The 12800-nt window shown below is 44.4% G+C and overlaps 1 protein-coding gene across 1 annotated transcript in view; it reads left to right on the forward strand.

Moving 5' to 3' along the window:
* Window positions 1-8126: 8126 nt before the first annotated feature.
* The window catches only part of LOC119653936 (dopamine N-acetyltransferase), a 153058-nt gene continuing 148384 nt past the window's right edge, over window positions 8127-12800 (forward strand). Inside the window, exon 1 of the mRNA XM_038059103.1 lies at window positions 8127-8673. The gene's annotated coding sequence lies outside the window, so the exon portion shown is untranslated. The remainder of the gene's footprint in view (window positions 8674-12800) is intronic.

The raw sequence follows: 12800 nt of genomic DNA on the forward strand, positions 1-12800 counted from the left end.
ACGGTCCAAAAATTAAATGAATTACGATATGAGACTCTTCCTCATCCACCATATTCACCCGACCTCTCGCCAACCGACTACCACTTTTTTAAGCATTTGGATCACTTTTTGGCGGGGAAACAATTCAGCAATGAAGTAGCTGTCAAAAGTGCCTTTGAAGAATTTCTTAGCTCTAGAAACCCAGACTTTTACGAAACTGGAATAAATGCCCTTGTATCTCGTTGGGAGAAGTGCATTGAAGCTGCTGGTTCTTATTTTGACTAATAAAATTAATTTTCATAAAAGTTATAGTTTTTTGAAATTTTACTCAAATATCCGACATTTCATTTGCAACAACCTAATACATTGTAGATCTCTGCAGGTACTACCGTAGTAGGGGAATTAAGATAAACGAGGCAAAAACGAGGCAAAAACGAGGAAATTATAGTTGAAAAGAACTTCGGCGGTGTCTACCTTGGCAGTGGGAAGTTTAGCGGTACTCACATTCTATCGAAAAAGATTCGTTACTATTCCATTAATCAGAGTAGGGCAAGAAATTGGTGGGGAGCGTTTGCATTTGACTTCCGATATTATTGTCTTATAGGTGCCACCCCAGGGGTCCGTGTCAGCTTCCTTACACAGTCACTTAAAATGTTCACTCTTACTCTTTATTGTGGCCGCATGTAATTTCTTCCGAGCGTTTTTGTATTCCTCATGTAGCTGTTCGTATCCAGATCGGTTTCTACTTCACTGGCTGCACTTTCTGGCCTTGAGGCTCGCCTTGCGGCATTCTCCGATTTCAGAGTTCGACCAAGAGTTTGGAACTCACTTCTCGGATACAAAACACTTTGGCATGGAGACGTCACATGATCGCCGTAACTTTTCGCCTATTTGTAAAGCTTTATCTTCTGGGTTTTCTTCAAGTCTTGTATTTTGCTGTAGAACTTCATTGAGAATCTTGTGGTCAAACTTATTGGCTGCCCACCTTTCACCTGTCGTCCAGGACCACTTCATTCGTGCACTATGTATGATTTCAAAAATGATGGGCTGGTGGTCGCGTTGTGTATATTCTTTACAGACGTACCGCTGGAGATCCTTAGTTAAAACATCGCTAACAAATGTGACATCTATCACGGACCCCATTTCTCTCTTTCGGAAAGTGTTCACGCATCCAGTTCTAGCAAATACAAGATTCAGATGAGGAAGAGCTTCAAGTAATATACGTCCTCTTGCGTTAGTTTCTCGGCTGGCCCATTCTTCAGTCCATGCGTTGAAATCGCCAGCCACTATCTTAGGGCTATGGTTGTTTGCATCCGTTGCTAGCCTTTCCACGAAAGAATGGAACTCCTCTCTCGTAAGGCTTGGTGGCGCATAGCAGCTGTAAACAGATATTCCACCTATTTTCGCTCTAGTGAAGTCACTCTTGAGAATCTGCGTGGTTCCTTCGATGGCTCGATTTCTGCATGTCCATATTTCTGTCTTTCCGCTCTTATCTGCGACCCAAACTCCATTGTCTAGATTTTTGTACTGTTCGCAGGCAATAGCAACGTCGTTTTTATTTTTCAATGCCGTCTGGGAGAGCAGGTCCTGAGCCGCCTGGCAATGGTTTAGGTTTAGCTGTAGGAACCTCATTTGCGCATAGTGTCGATCGCCTTCCTAAACACTGGACATGTGCTGTTGCCTGTGATATGGGCGCTGTCAATTTCATTTATTTGGCTGCAGAACAGACAATTGGGTTTTTCTTCGCAGACTTTGCAATGTGGCATCTTTTCCGCATTTATGGCACAGGTCGGACCTATAGTGTTTTCGCCACGTGCCTAAATTCCAAAAACCCTTACGCATCTTTTTAGAGTTATCTGTTCTCGTAGTCGGCAGACGACCCAACCAATCCAGAGTTAACTGGCAGAGATAGCTTTAGACATATGGAGGCAGTTTTTGTGCCGCCTGCTTTCCTTAGCCGTAGAATATCTGGCTCTTGGACCGACTGTATTCCCACGGCGGTAGGGCTTGGCAAATTCCCTCCTTCGTTTTAATCTCGTCCAAGTCCTTACACTCAATAATCACGCGATTTTTACTTAGCTTCACTTCTGCTGCCTTAACCAGTGACGAGTCGATTTTTTGCTGCAGGTCTTCTGATTTGTTTTCGCCTGGTTTAAATCCCAGCAATAAGTCATCCTTGTGCGTTCGGCTTATGCGATTCACACTTGCACCTAGTTCTATAATCGAGGTGTCTGTTTTGACCTTGCGCATTCGTTATTATTAGTGCATCGGATCACCTTCTCTTCTGTAGCTTTTCCTTCTTTTCCACTTTAGTCCAACAGGAACCTAGGATGCATTTACCGTCTTCGGCCGTAGGGGCTGGTAATCTTTCGTGTGATTGCTTACTTATTTGCCGTGGAGGTGTTTTCCTCATTTTCTGTTTCTGGCTGGGTTGAGGAGATTTCATTTCCTCATTAGACTCTGTCAGATTATGGAGTCTGGAGTTTCCTTTGTGGTAACACTCTTGGCGTTGACTGCACTGATGCAGTTTCTCCCTGTTTTTTACCTTCCCTTCTTTCTTTTAATCCCTTCAGTACTTCAAGATATGCAGCTCTGTCTGTCGGCTTGTCTGTCCGTCACACGCATTTTTCCCGGAGACGGTTCTCGCGATTCACACTAAATTTGGTGGAAAGGTGGGAATTGTGAATGCTCATCCATGCAGTGAGTTATATAATTTTACATCGAATTTAAGGGGGGAGGTCCCCATACATGCAAAAGGGGGGTGTACATTTTTTTCATAAAATATAGCCATGAGGGATATCAAATAAAAGGTCTCGGTTAGTACTTTACAAAGTCGGTGTTAGTTTTGACATTTGTTGGAAAAGTAGGGAGTGCGGGGAGCGAAAATCACACTATTGCTAACAAAGTCATAATAGGTCAAAGTTGTCACTTCTTTGCAAATTCAAGACTTTGAAGGTCAGTATCACCTGAATGTGGATATTTTCACATAATATATGCGTATATTACGTGATACGTACTAATGGGACAAATGCACACTCAAATCTCTTTATAAAAGAAATACCCACAACCTTTCATACCTGAAACGTCCAGCTTTCGGTTTTCTGACTTGTTTTAGAGTTAAGAACAACGGTTTTGTTGAGGAAGATGGGAGTGCTGAATCCGCATCCACTTGATGACGGACCGGGCCACTTGAGAAGCAACTTACTTGTAGTCCACGGACCCCTCTTTTTTGGGCTAAACACCCAAGTTATCTGACGGTTTCGTCCAATGCAGAGACAACTCATTAGATGCTGCCTCACCTTGCCCTGGGAGGTAATCGCCCAATTTATATATAATCGCAAACATGACATGAGCGCGAATTACATTGAAGTGAAATATGTCGGACTCAGGACTCCCATCATCCTCAACAAAATATTCACTTCGGTTAGTTTAGGTCTGGACATAAGACCGATTTCACTTGAATATAATTCGCACTTATGTCATCCTTGTGATTATATATAAATGGAGCGATTACCACCTGTCGCCACTTTCGGTCACGCTGCTAGCAGGGCAGAGGTGAGGCAGCGTCTGATGAGTAGTCTTTGCCCTGGACGAAACCATCTGTCGGCTTTTTTTAAGTACATCTAGTTATTATTTAAACTAGCCTTAAGTTTCATAGAGCAGGGAGCGGTTCCTCACATAGTCCCTCAACATCCGTAATAGATAGTTCGGCACGTTGAAAGTATTGTCTAGTGTGCCTAGAATGTCTTTCCATCTTACGGAATTAAAGGCGTTTCTGACGTCAAGCGTTACGAGGAGCACCACCCGTCGAGTTCGGCGGGTATGTGCCTCTGCTCGTGGAACGGCGTCCACGACTTGCATGACAGCATCAATTGTCGATCTCCCTGCTCTAAAACCAAACTGCCGAGGAAATAAATTTCCGGCAGCGCGTATCGCTTCAGCGAGTCTACTTCTGATGAGCTTTTCGAGCACTTTCCCAGCAGTGTCAAGCATACATAGTGGGCGGTATGAAGACGGCAATTCGGGGTCGCCTTTCCCTTTATCGATCAGCGCACGCCTCGCAACTTTCAAACAAGCAGGGCAAATGCCCTCTTTCAGGGAAGCGTTGAATGCGCCGAGCAGTAGGTCGGGCCGGTGTTGGAATATCAGTTTGTATACCTCTGCTGGAATACCATCGGGTCCTGGCGCCTTCTTGTTTTTCATGGAGAAGATTGCCTGTTCCAACTCTTTTATAGAGGCTCTCCGCGCGGACGTCATCATCCCATACGTGGTGCGCAGGGAAGAGTGCCCTTACAATGCGGTCCATCTGCTCGGCCTTAAGTGAACAGGGCTTCCGCAGAGCTCCGATTTTTCTATGAAACACTAGAGGGTCAAAGGTGGATGGAGGTCACGTCGGGGGTAGTACAGGGATCCATCCCAGGGCCGGACCTCTGGAACGTTACCTATGACAGCCTACTTAAACTCGACATGCCAGAAGAGTCGCGCCTGGTCGGCTATGCAGATGATGTTGCAGCGCTTGTTGCTGGACGCACTGTCGAACAGGCGCAAAGCAGACTCGGCATATTGATGCGACGGGTAGGCGGATGGATGACTACTCATAGTTTTAACCTTGCACTAGAAAAAACCGAAGTAGTCATCCTGACTAAAAAGAGAATTCCGACCCCGATAATTGAGTCAAAATCAGCCGTAAAGTACCTCGGGTTGACTCTTGACTCAAAGATGAGCTTTTCTGACCAAATCAAAGTAGCAGCGAACAAGGCTGCGGCTGGAATTTCGGCGTTAAGTAGGCTAATAGCAAACATTGGGGGTTCTACGTCTAGTAGGCGACGTCTCCTGATGAGTTCAACGCAGTCTGTCCTGCTCTACGGCGCAGAAGTATGGGCTGGCGCTCTTAACAAGGAGGTATACCGTAAACGCCTCGCGCAAGTACAGAGACGGGGAGCTTTGCGGGTGGTGTCTGCGAACCGCACTGTCTCTGAACCGGCCGTGGTGGTGATCGCGGAAGTGATCCCCGTTGCCCTTCTTGCTAAGGAGCGTCAGGCCATATACAAGCGCAAGGGAGGTGGTTGCTCGCGAAGAACGGCAACACACTCTAGACGAGTGGCAGCTCTCGTGGCAAAATGAAACTAGAGGCAGATGGACTGCGCGGCTCATCGGCAACTTAGGTGCGTGGCTGAATCGGAAGCATGGTGAGACTGACTATTTCCTTACCCAATTTTTAAGTGGGCATGGAAGTTTTCAGTCTTACCTGCGCAAGATTGGAAAGACGCGTTCTCCGGATTGTGTGTTTTGCAATGGAGTTGTGGACGACGCCCACTACACTTTTTAAGGTTTTGTGTAAACACAAAACCTTATTAAAATCGGTTTACTGTCTGTCTGTCTGTCTGTCTTTTTTTTTTTTTTGTTTTTCCCGATGGAAGGTGGAAAGCTTCAAAAGCTACCGCAGGCTCCTGCCACACGGTTAAGTGGGACTCTTACCCACTAAAACCACCTCCTTCTCCTTCCACTCTCCCCGCGGGACTCCCATTTGGTATTACGTCGCGGGGCTGGATCAGAATTTATTCTGCGCTCATGTCAACATTCGTGTTCCTCTCGCGTTCATTCTTTCGGATGACTTCCTCCTGCCTAAGCTTCTTTCCGATGGCTGTAATCACTTTTTCAACTTCGGTCCATATCCCCTTGACTTTCACCATAAGCTCCATGATATTTTCGGGTGTAAAGTGCTCCCCGGTTGTAGCTTCTAATGTAGCCCTTTGGGTTTCGAATCTGGGGCAGTGAAAAAAGACGTGTTCTGCGTCCTCTGGAATGTTTGCACACTGTGGGCAATATGGCGAATCATCGCGCCCAAATCGGTACAGATATGCTCGATAGCCTCCGTGTCCGCTCAAGAATTGAGTTAGGTCGAAACCTACTTCGCCGTGAGGTCGCTCGATCCATTTCCGGATATCCCATATGATTTTGTGAGTCCAACGGCCTTTTTCTCTGTCTGTCTGTCTGTCCGTCTGTCTGTCTGTCTGTCCGTCACACGCATTTTTCTCGGAGATGGTTATAGCGATTGACACCAAATTTGGTAGAAAGGTGGGAACTGTGAACGCTCACGCATACAGTGAATTACATCCTTTTATGTCGAATTTAAGGGGGGGTCCCCATACATGCAAAAGGGGGGTGTAAAATTTTTTTTCATCAAATATAGTCATGTGGGGTATCAAATTAAAGGTCTCGATTAGTACTTTTCAAAGCCGATCTTAGTTTTGACATTCGTTGGAAGGGTGGAGAGCGTGGGGGGTTGAAAGTGATCACTTCTTTAAGGGGGCCATTCTCAGAAACAACCAAACCAAAAAATTTGAAAAAAATCAGGAAGCTGCCACTATAGGGTGCATGGGCTCCGAAATACTATATTACTACAATTTTTTGCAATTGGCTAGAAACCCCCCTTAAGTTCATCATAGTACCAGGAAATTTTGCAGTAATATAGGCTATAATATAGAGCATGATCTTACCAAGTTTGGTGGAAATCGCACTATTACTAACAAAGTTATAATACCTCAAATTTGTTGTTTCTTTGAAAATTGAAGACTATGAATGTCAATATCACCCGAAAGTGGATACTCTCACATAATATATGGATATATTACGTGCTACGTACTAAGAAATACACAAAACCTTTCGTACCTGAAGCGTCCAGCTTCCGGTTTCCCGACTTGTTTTTCTTGTGGAAGGTGGGATGGGGTTCGTCAGCAGCTCTATTTAAACACAGGTGATCTCTCTCGAGACAACATTTTCGAAGAGATGCTTAGGACTGCTGACAGGTGGAACCGTGTTGCCCATTACATTCGGGTCCTTCTCGTTGCTAAGAAGATAGAACTCGACCGGTGGAGGAGGCGGATGGCAGGGGGTTCCTTGAACTGACAGTTCCCTTCCTCCTCTCCCCTCCCGTTGGTGAAAGGAATTCCCTGATTTGAAGGCTTCGCAAGGCAGGAGAGTTCGGGGACTAGCCCGACGTAATGTGACAAACGGTTCCAGACTAGCTCTCTGACGATGGGGGAGGTGTTTAGTTGGTAGCTGTAGGTAAACATTGTTTAGTTGTAAGCCATTATTTGAGAAATAAACAAACAGAAATCCGCGATTGCTGACTGATTGACAGAGTACAGTTAGTAGAAGGTGTAACGCTACTTCCAGCATAAAAATCACAGTGACTCATCTGATTTCTGGCCGAGTAAGTGCATTGGCGACGAAATATGATCGACACCATATCAGGACGACTTGCATTTCTCGGTTATTTGTTGGGAGTGCTTCCAAGCTACGTTGCTTATTATAGCATCTTTATTACTGTAACATTTTCACTGCTATCTTCTGGCTGTTATCACGATAATGCTAATGTAATAATCTACTAATTACAGCCAAGCCACAAACAACCATTTATCGTTGAACAGAGCGTCCTTATTCCGTCTCCGTTGCTAATTGTATCTTCCTTTATGCAAGGAGAGCTGAATGAATCCTTGATGGATTCTTCAGAGCGGTGAAAGCAGAACAACTTAGTGCAAATAATAAGGAAACAAGCACAACAAACATGTACTCCCAGGACATTCATGATAATGCCGCTAACAAGCAAGAATGCGAGTGGGAACAACAAAAAGGAGCACAACGAGGAGAGCCCAGGAGGCTGGAGCAAGAGTGTGGGGTTGAAACGGTGTAAACTATCTTTGCCTCGACAAAACGGTTGAAAGCTTTCTGACACGTTTTGTTGTTGTGACTCCAGCACGGTCTGGAGCCTGGAGTGCTCTTCCCACAGGCAAGGGGACTTGATAGTGTTGTTTCGATGTCTACCGAGTGCTAGCAAAGAGGATTATTTTCCTTTGCCTGTCATCTAGGGGAGGAGGGGGTTGGGGAGATTTCTGTTGGCATTCGCGTCGATTTGTTGAGCGAGTGCAGTATTTGTTTATCAGTTGAAATGCTTCCGCTCCTTGCCGGAATAAGGGAGCTTTTAACGCTTTACGTTGGTCGACGAATGTAGAAGCTTCCGTTTTCCGCCAGATTATTGTTATAGCTCCTATCGTCAATTTCTCGTGCTTCGTCTGCGATAGTGCGATTGTAGTTTGCAAGTTAGATTCGGCGGCAACTGCTGAAATTCAAATTGGCATTAAGTTGTTGAGGCGCTTGATTGGCGGTATTCGTCGTAGAGTTCCACAGGGGCCAAATTTTGTTGTTTTGTTAGCGGTCTCCATCCACATTATCGCGACAAGCACTGTCTTCCCGCTGGTTTTTCCTATATTTGGGAGCCGCGAACTGAGCGAATATTTCATATTGATAAGCGATCATCGCGCACATGTTTAGGCCGATACGCCTAGTTGATAGCTGATAATAAATTACAGACTATTCGCGTCGCGGTTGCTCTCGCTGTGATACCAAAAACCCTCGTATTCCTCAGTGTTCACTAGCTCATACCCGCGCTATTCCACTAATCGTTTGTTATTTGTCGCTAAAACTAAAACTTAGTTGTTGATTATAAATATCCAAAAAGATCTTGGTCCACAAAAGTAAGCGTGCCCGGCCACGGTGTTTATTTGATTGAAATTTTTCGGTTGTATCAAACACTTACGGAATTCTGGTGTTACGTGTGCTACGCTCGGCGGGACTAAAACCACCCCAGTTCGCATAAATCACTGCAAATTTCGACGAACCCCAAATTAATCTGTGAGTTGCTTCTCTATTTTACTCTGTTTGAAAAAGATTTGCTTAGTACTGTCTTTTTTTTTGGATCACGCATGTTGCCTGTATGTCTCGTGAAAAATTTTCTGTTTGTGTTTCTGTTTATATGAAAATTGAAAATCTCCGCTGAGAAAGCCAACAACGTCACACGGAAATCGGCCAGTGCATCTGGGGAGGCTGCAACTGGACCATCTAGCTTCCCATATCGATCGGTAGTATCTGGTGTGTATTGTGTTGTGCAAATGTTCCTTAAGGGGGTCATTCCGTGTGAAGGCCGTTTTTTTGGCTTTTTTTTAGAATTTTTCTGTGAAGAACTGGAAAAAGATTCAAACACGAATTTTTCACCATAGATTTAATAATATCTTGAGCGTGCATAATAATTTTTCTAGCCGGATTACATAGTTCGTTATTGAAATACAGAGCAATTTATATACCCATCTCCAAAAAAAGGTGTTTTTCTGCTGCCATGCTAGAGGGTGCTGTAATCATCTTAAAGAAAAAAAGTAAACGTCATTTTAACGCACAGACTTAACTACAGTCCGCAAATTAGGATTATTAAAAAATATTAAAAACTAAATTTTTGGTGTCGTAGTAGAATGCGATTTTAGCCATAAAACCTTAAGGGGGGTCATCCCGTGTGCAGGCCGTTTTTTTTTGCCTTTTTTTGAAAAATTATTTTGGAGGACTGGATAAAGATAGAAACGTGATTTTTTCACCACATGTTTATTGATATCTCTAGTATATGTGATAAATTTTTCAGCTTGATATCGTGGCTAGTTTTCGGAATACGTGTCAATTTATGCACCCATATCCAAAAAAAGGTGTTTTTCTGCTGCCATGCTGGAGGGCGCTGTGTTCTTCTGAGAAAAAAAAAACTAAACGGCATTTTAATGTGGGCAATATTCCACGGTCCGCAAACTAGGATAATTAGAAAATATTAAAAGGTAAATTTTTGTTGGGCTTTTAAACTTAATTTTTTGGTTTTTGGTGTTTTTTAACGGCTTTTTTTATGAATAAAAAAAAAACGACCCGTCCGATTGCAATTACCCTAGTTTGCGGACCGTAGAAATATGTATTAAAGAAGTCGTGAAAATTTCAAAGAATTTGGCTAGATACGTGTTGCAAGACGGAGATATACTCTGTTTTCGATTGCCAAAGGTCATTGCGTGAGGTCAGTTCCCATGCGAGGCGTTGTTGACGTTTCGGTAGCAATAAAGTTTGAAAATTTACAAGTTACTAGCCCACAAATTTCTATCCTTTTTTATCGCCTATTTCGACAAGAACGGACGACTTTGAGTAAGTTCTTAAGCCCCAACTCACAAGGCCTAAATAGTTGATTAAAATCAACAGACACAACAGGAACTTGCGAGAAATCAAATACTATCCAACCCCAGTGATCCTGGGTGACCCAGTGATCTATAGTGTCAGTACTCCTTTCCCTACAGCAAGGATACCACTAACGGGTCTGAAGGCCAGGTAGTATATTGAAGTCGTCTCCGTTCTTCAAAAAAGAAAGTAAAAGAGGGACAAAAGAAAACAACACGCTACACCATTAGAAAACCAACTATCTAAAGACAAGGAGGCTATGAATGGTCGCTAACTGAAAAAAAAAACAAGGAAACTTAGAAGGACTAGACCGTCGGCTTTGGTCATTAAACGACGACAGAAAGAGTACGTTCTGTGAAGCTGTGAAGGGGCTACTGCAGGAGAAGGCTTTCATTTCTAGTCTAAAGCCTTTGTGTTCTCTATAAATCCTACATTTTGACTGCCTCACGGAGGAGCTCGAACTGGAGAAGGCCATAATGCGTGAATATGCGGAGGTAACCAATAAATACCGCTTTGGTGAATTCTCCAGGCTAAAAGCTTGCTGTGGAGGAAGTCGCCGAGTAATACAAGAGGAAACTTCTTAACAAGCTTGTTATGTCTACTGCACGTGCCTTAGGAATACTTAAACCTTACGGTCAAACTTCTCCTCCGAAAAGACGACTTTTTTTCTGGTAAGCCAGATGAAAGCTTTCTCGAAGGGTGCTGCCTAACGTAACCCTCACCAGGTGTGTAACTCTAGCAGGTTGCCTTGTTTAACACCACACCCACCCAAAATCCAACTCCACCGTTGAGCGTATTCAAAGCATGCCGTTGCTCAACCCCGAGAAATGGATTCGCTATACAGTCCTCTTAAGCCGGTGCTATCGTGCGTTCAATTTCTTTAAGGATTAGTTGGATTCGGAATGCACTACAGGCTCCCACAGTTTATGCCATTTCCCTTTGTTGTTTAGCTTAGCAGACTTAGTAGCTGCCCCCTCTGCCTCCTCACCACCTTAGAGCACCAGGAAAGTTCTTAACAGGGACCTGTGTCTACTGCACTCGACTTGAGAAAACCTAAGCATTTCGGTCAAACTTTCACCTCCGAAGAGGCGGCATTTTTCTCATAAGCCAAATGGAAGATTTTTTCTGCCATCCCCCGGTAAACCAAGGAACCACCTTACCATAAATTGGGGGCCATTGTGGCATGCGTGGATACCGTAAGTGTGTTGAGTTACACACTACAATACCCAAGACTTGTCAAAACTCCCTCGAACCCTCATATTTCCATCAGTTTAATCGCGCTATTGGTCCAGCATGTTGGTATCAATGCTTCATTTGCATTCAGAGAACTAAATGAACCCAATACGTAAAACGTAATAGTGTATTAATGTACCACTTGACGGCTTTACCAAGAGCCTTGTGCCGGGCTGCTGTTAGCCGACGTGCCAGGCCTTAGGATATCCGCCTACTGCATCACGGCCAGCAAATCAAAGCGAATACAGCGTTTTCTGGTACCACCTCGTGAAGGTTTCTCTTTGGCCACTTTGGTGTTGAGTCGGCCGACAGGGTTGCTGCCCCGTCCCTAACTTCTCGCTACTTTAGAGCATCAAACTTCTTAGCAATGGGAAAATTGAAATTGGATCGGTAGTATGCATGGTAGAATGAGAATAACCTCTACCAAGCGTTAAGGGTTGGGGACGGTGTCCAATCTTCGGGGCTATGACAATGCTAACACGATTCGCATCCTTCAAATCAACATGGACTGGAGTGCAACCGCTTATGAGCTGCTGGCACAGTTGGCTGGGGAGGTAAGAGGTGGTCTATGTTGCACTAATCAGTGAGCAATACCAGAACAAAGGCCCAGCTTAATGGTATCCCGTCTTATCTGGTACAGGGGGCGGCATTCGGTTGCGGGTTCTTGCCCGATGCCGAGGGGATGGCATTGTCTGGACTCAGGCGTTGCAGCTGACACTGTCATAAATTCAATGATGGAATTGATGACCACAGCCATTCCCTGGAAAGCCGCACAACGTTTACACGCAAAGAGGCTACCATACGGGCGGAGTACAGATCAACCAAAAGGAGGCTCCGCAGCACTATAAGTAAAAGTAAACTTCGCGGCTGGCATTAACAAGGTAGGTGGGGATCCGAGGCACTTAGTTATAAATTTGTCATCCAAAAAATCGGATCCCTGCGGAAATCCAGCATACTTAATACCTACTAGATGGTCCGGACTGTGCGGGTGTTGATGTCAGATTTTGAGCTATGGTGGCAACCGTATTTTCAAGATGCAGTTTCAAGAAAATTACTTAAAGTAGAGAAGCTGAAAGGACCAGACTATTATGCGTTGTAATTTTGGAAAAACCTAGGAATCGGGAAAAAAGTAAAGCTCTGCGAAGTTACGGCAAGGTGACCAAATCACGGAGCAGTACTCGAGGGTATTCCTCACGATTGAAGAGAGCTAAGGAGGGTTGGATAGAATCAAAATCAAAGGAGAAACGAAGTATAAAGTTTAACAATTTTGCTGCTCGATTGGTATTTAGGCGAGTAACGCATATCGTTTAGCGCTAAGCCATTAGTCGAGCACCAACGAACCAGAGTTTTTAGGTTAGATTGAAAGGAAACACAGTACATATGCGACGATATAGCGGAAAACAGTTTAAACTCGTCGGCACAGCGCAAACAGGGACAAGTAAGGAGGGGGAAGGCTTTAACGGCCTTTGTTATAAAAATAACAAAGGGCCCAGAATAGATCCCTTGGGGATGCCAGAGCAAGGGGAAAGGGAGCTGAATCTGCAGTCGTCAAA

Source organism: Hermetia illucens, chromosome 1, assembly GCF_905115235.1.
Source record: "Hermetia illucens chromosome 1, iHerIll2.2.curated.20191125, whole genome shotgun sequence".
Classification (NCBI taxonomy): Eukaryota; Metazoa; Arthropoda; class Insecta; order Diptera; family Stratiomyidae; genus Hermetia; species Hermetia illucens.